The sequence below is a fragment of the Ovis canadensis genome, chromosome 18 (genome assembly GCF_042477335.2).
Source record: "Ovis canadensis isolate MfBH-ARS-UI-01 breed Bighorn chromosome 18, ARS-UI_OviCan_v2, whole genome shotgun sequence".
Classification (NCBI taxonomy): Eukaryota; Metazoa; Chordata; class Mammalia; order Artiodactyla; family Bovidae; genus Ovis; species Ovis canadensis.
In genome coordinates, this window is record NC_091262.1 from 59,608,543 (window position 1) to 59,614,542 (window position 6,000).

The following is a 6,000-nucleotide window of genomic DNA, read 5'->3' on the forward strand; positions in this document are numbered from 1 at the left end:
GATTCCTGTACACATATATATTCTAATTCATGTTCTTTTCCATTATGATTTATCACAGGATATTGAATATAGTTCCCTGAGCTATGCATTAGGATCTTGTCATTTATCCATCCTATATAGTTTGCATCTGCTAGTCCCAAACTTTGAATCCATGTTTCCTCAACACTGCTTCCCCTTTGGCAACTGCAAATCTGTTTCCTATGCCTGGAAATCTATTTCTGTTTTATATATATGTTCATTGATGCTTTATTTTAGATTCCACATACAAGTGATATGATACAGTATTTGTTTTTCTCTTTCTTTGCTTAGTACGTTAATCTCTATGCCCATTCATGTTGCTGAAAATGGCATTATTTCATTCTTTTTGTGGTTAGTAATCCATTGTACACATACACCACATATTTTTTTTTTAATGTGTTCAGTTCAGTTCAGTTCAGTCGTTCAGTTGTGTCCGACTCTTTGCGACCTCATGAATCGCAGCACGCCAGGCCTCCCTGTCCATCACCAACTCCCGGAGTTCACTCAGACTCACGTCCATCGAGTCCGTGATGCCATCCAGCCATCTCATCCTTGGCTGTCCCCTTCTCCTCCTGCCCTCAATCCCTCCTAGCATCAGAGTCTTTTCCAATGACTCAACTCTTCTCGTGAGGTGGCCAAAGTACTAGAGCTTCAGCTTTAGCATCATTCCTTCCAAAGAAATCCCAGGGTTGATCTCCTTCAGAATGGACTGGTTGGATCTCCTTGTAGTCCAAGGGACTCTTCAAGAGTCATCTCCAACACCACAGTTCAAAAGCATTAATTCTTCAGCGCTCAGCTTTCTTCACAGTCCAACTCTCACATCCATACATGACTACTGGAAAAACCATAGCCTTGACTAGATGGACTTTAGTCAGCAAAGTAATGTCTCTGCTTTTGAATATGCTGTCTAGGTTGGTCATAACTTTTCTTCCAAGGAGTAAGCATCTTTTAATTTCATGGCTGCAGTCACAATCTGCAGTGATTTTGGAGCCCTCCAAAATAAAGTCTGATACTGTTTCTACTGTTTCCCCATCTATTTGCCATGAAGTGATGGGACCAGATACCATGATCTTCGTTTTCTGAATGTTGAGCTTTAAGCCAACTTTTTCACTCTCCTCTTTCACTTTCATCCAGAGGCTTTTTAGCTCCTCTTTACTTTCTGCCATAAGGGTGGTGTCATCTGCATATCTGAGGTTATTGATATTTCTCCCGGCAATCTTGATTCCAGCTTGTGTTTCTTCTAGTCCAGCGTTTCTTAATCGGCTGTACTGGGTCTTGGTTGCAGCATGTCAACTCTTGTTGAGACATATGTGATCTGTTTCCCCACCAGAGATCGAACCCAGGCCCTGTGCTTTGGGAGTGCAGAGTCTTAGCCACTGCATCACCAGGAAGGTCCCAACACCACACCTTCTTTTTCCATTCATTTACTGATGAATATTTGGGTTCTTTTTATGTCTTCAGTTCAGTCGCTCAGTCGTGTCCAACTCTTTGCGACCCCGTGAACCACAGCATGCCAGGCCTCCCTGTCCATCACCAACTCACGGAGTCCACCCAAACCCATGACCATCAAGTCAGTGATGCCATCCAACCATCTCATCCTCTGTCATCCTCCTCTCCTCCTGCCCTCAATCTTTCCCAGCGTCAGGGTCTTTTCAAATGAGTCAGGCTCTTCGCATCAGGTGGCCAAAGTATTGGAGTCTCAGCTTCAACATCAGTCCTTCCAGTGAACACCCAGGACTGATCTCCTTTAGGATGGACTGGTTGGATCTCCTTGGAGTCCAAGGGACTCTCAAGAGTCTTCCCAATACCACAGTTCAAAAGCATCAATTCTTCAGCGCTCAGCTTTCTTCACAGTCCAACTCTCACATCCATACATGACCACTGGAAAAACCATAGCCTTCACTAGATGGACCTTTGTTGGCACAGTAATGTCTCTGCTTTTTAATATGCTGTCTAGGTTGGTCATAGCTTTCCTTCCAAGGAGTAAGTGTCTTTTAATTTCATGGCTGCAATTACCATCTGCAGTGATTTTGGAGCCCCCCAAAATAAGTCTTGACTCTGTTTCCACTGTTTCCCGATCTATTTGCCATGAAGTGATGGGACGGGATGCCATGATCTTAGTTTTCTGAATGTTGAGCTTTAAGCCAACTTTGTCACTGTCGTCTTTCACTTTCATCGAGAGGCTCTTTAGTTCTTCTTCACTTTCTGCCATAAGGGTGGTGTCATCTGCATATCTGAGGTTATTGATATTTCTCCCGGCAATCTTGATTCCAGCTTGTGCTTCATCCAGCCCAGTATTTCTCATGATGGACTCTGCATATAAATTAAATAAGCAGGGTGACAATATATAGCCTTGATGTACTCCTTTTCCTATTTGGAACCAGTCTGTTGTTCCATGTCCAGTTCTAACTGTTGCTTCCTGACCTGCATAGAGTTCTTTTTTGTACAGTTCTTCTGGGTATTCTTGCCACCTCTTCTTAATATCTTCTGCTTCTGTTAGGCCCCTACTATTTCTGTACTTTATTGAGCCCCTCTTTGCATGGACTGTTCCCTTGCTATCTCTAGTTTTCTTGAAGAGATCTCTAGTCTTTCCCATTCGATTGTTTTCCTCTATTTCTTTGCATTGATTGCTGAGGAAGGCTTTCTTATCTCTCCTTGCTATTCTTTGGAACTCTGCATTCAAATGGGTATATCTTTCCTTTTCTCCTTTGCTTTTCGCTTCCCTTCTTTTCACAGCTATTTGTAAGGCCTCCTCAGGCAGCCATTTTGCTCTTTTGCATTTCTTTTTCTTGGGGATGGTCTTGATTCCTGTTTCCTGTACAATGTCTTAGCTATTGTAAAATACTGCTGCTATGAACATTACATAGAAGGGCATGTATCTTTTTAATTACAATTTTGTCTGGATGTATGCCCAAGAGTAGGATTTCTGAATCATGGCAACTCCGTTTTTAGCTTTTGATTTGGTTTTTCCTGGTGTGCTGCTGACTGGGATCTCACTGTGAAGACCAGGTGCACAGCCCTCCTCTAAGTTCTTTCTATACTATGTACTTTGCCACTCTGCCCTGTTTATTGGACCAGTGTGATCCCTGGCTCATGACAGCCAACAATAATAATGCTTGTAATTTGAATGCCTGCCATATGCCAGGAACATTTTTTTTTAATTTATTTTTTATTAAAGGATAATTACAGAGTTTTGCTGTTTTCTGTCGAACCTCAACATGCATCAGCCATAGGTATACATATATCCCCTCCGTTTTAAACCTCCCTTCCACCTCCCTCCCCACCCCACCCCTCTGGGTTGATACAGAGCCCCTGTTTGAGTTTCCTGAGCCATACAGCAATTCCCGTTGGCTCTATATTTTACCTATGGTAATGTAAGTTTCCATGGTACTCTTTCCATACATCTTACCCTCTTCTTCCCTCTTCCCAGGTCCATATGTCATTTCTCCATGTCTGTTTCTCCACTGTTGCCCTGTAAATAAATTCTTCAATACAATTTTTCTAGATTCCATATATGTGCATTAGAATACATTATATGTGCATTATCTATATTTTTCTGACTCACTTCACTCTGTATAATAGATTTTGGGTTCATCCACCTCATTAGAGCTGCCTCAAATGCATTCCTTTTTATGGCTGAGTAATATTCCATTGTGTATATGTACCACAACTTCTTTTTCCATTCATCTGTCAATGGACATCTAGGTTGTTCCATGTCCTAGCTATTGTAAATAATGCTGCAATGAACAGTGGGATACATGTGTCTGTTTCAGTTTTGGTTTCCTCAGGGTATATGCCTAGGAGTGGGATTGCTGGGTCATATGTTGGTTTTATTCTGGTTTTATTTCTAGTTTTTTAAGGAATCTCCATACTGTCTTCATAGTGGCTGTATCAATTTACATTCCCACCAACAATGCAAGAACGTTCCCTTTTCTCCACACCCTCTCCAGCATTTATTGTTTGTAGCCTTTTTGATGAGGGCCATTCAGACCCCTGTGAAGTAATATCTCATTGTGCTTTTGATTTGCATTTCTCTAATAAAGAACTATGTTGAGCATCTTTTCATGTGTTTGTTAGCCATCTGTATGTCTTTGGAAAAATGTCTATTTAGGTCTTTTCCCACTTTGTAATTGGGTTGTTTGTTTTTCTGGTATTGAGTTGTATGAGCTGCTTGTAGATTTTGGAAATTTATCCTTTTTCTGTTGTTTTGTTTGCTATTATTTTCTCCCATTCAGAGGGTTGTCTTTTCACCTTGCTTATAGTTTCCTTTGCTGTGCAAAAGCTTTTAAGTTTAATTAGATCCCACTTGTTTACTTTTGTTTTTAGAGGTGGGTCATAGAGGATCTTGCTTTGATTTATGTCTTCAAGTGTTCTGCCTATGTTTTTCTCTAAAAGTTTTATAGTTTCTTGTCTTATATTTCGGTCTTTAATCCATTTTGAGTTTATCTTTGTGTATGGTGTTAGGAAGTGTTTTAATTTCACTCTTTTGCGTGTAGCTGTCCAGTTTTCCCAGCACCATTTATCGAAGAGGCTGTCTTTGCCCCATTGTATATTCTTGTCTCCTTTGTCAAAAATAAGGTACCCATGGTGCATGGGTTTTTTCCTGGGTTTTCTATCTCGTTCCATTGGTCTATATTTCTGTTTTTGAGCCAGTACCATACTGTCTTGATGACTGTAGCTTTGTAGTATAATCTGAAGTCAGGAAGCTTGATTCCTCCAGCAGCATTCTTCTTTCTCAAGACTGCTTTGGCTATTCGGGGTCTTTTGTGTTTCCATATAAATTGTGAAATTTTTTGTTCTAGTTCTGTGAAAAATCCTACTGGTAATTTGATACAGATCACATTAAATCTGTAGATTGCATTTGGTAGTATAGTCATTTTCACAATGTTGACTCTTCCTATCCAAGAACATGGAATATCTCTCCATCTGTTTATGTCATCTTTGATTTCTTTCATTAGTGTCTTATAATTTTCCGTGTACAGTTCTTTTGTCTCCTTAGGTAAGTTTATTCCTAGATATTTAATGTTTTTGTTGCAATGGTGAATGAGGGTGATTCCTTAATTTCTATTTCTGATTTTTCATTGTTAGTATATAGAAATGCAAGTGATTTCTGTGTATTGATTTTGTATCCTGTAACTTTGCTAAATTCACTGATTAGCTTTAGTAGTTTTCTGATACTATCTTTAGGGTTTTCTGTGTCCAGCATCTTGTCATCTGCAAACAGTGAGAGCTTTACTTCTTCTTTTCTGATCTAGATTCCTTTTATTTCTTTTTCTTCTCTGATTGCTGTAGCTAGGACTTCTAGAACTATGTTGAATAATAGTGGTGAAAGTGGACAACCTTGTCTTGTTCCTGATCTCAGGGGGAATGCTTTCAGTTTTTCACCATTGAGAATAAAGTTTGCTCTAGGCTTATTATATATGGCCTTTACTGTGTTGAGGTAGGTTCCTTCTATGCCCATTTTTGAAGAGTTTTAATCATAATTGATGCTTTTGAACTGTGGTGTTGAAGAAGATTCTTGAGAGTACCTTGGACTGCAAGGAGATCCAACCAGTCCATCCTAAAGGAAATCAGTACTAAATATTCATTGGAAAGACTGATGTTGAAACTGAAACTGCAATACTTTGGCCACTTGATGCGAAGAACTGACTCATTTGAAAATACCCTGATGCTGGGAAAGATTGAAGGTAGGAGGAGAAGGGGATGACAGAGGATGAAATGGTTGGATGGCATCACCAACTCAATGGACATGAATATGAGTAGGCTCCCGGAGTTGGTGATGGACAGAGAGGTCTGGTGTGCTGCAGTCTATGGGGTTGCAAAGAGTCGGACATGACCAAGCAACTGAACTGAGCTGACTGAATCATAAATGGGTGCTGAGCTTTATCAAAGGCTTTTTTGCATCTGTTGAGATTATCATATGGTTTTTATCTTTCAATTTGTTAATATGGTGTGTCACGTTGATTTTCGTATATTGAAGAA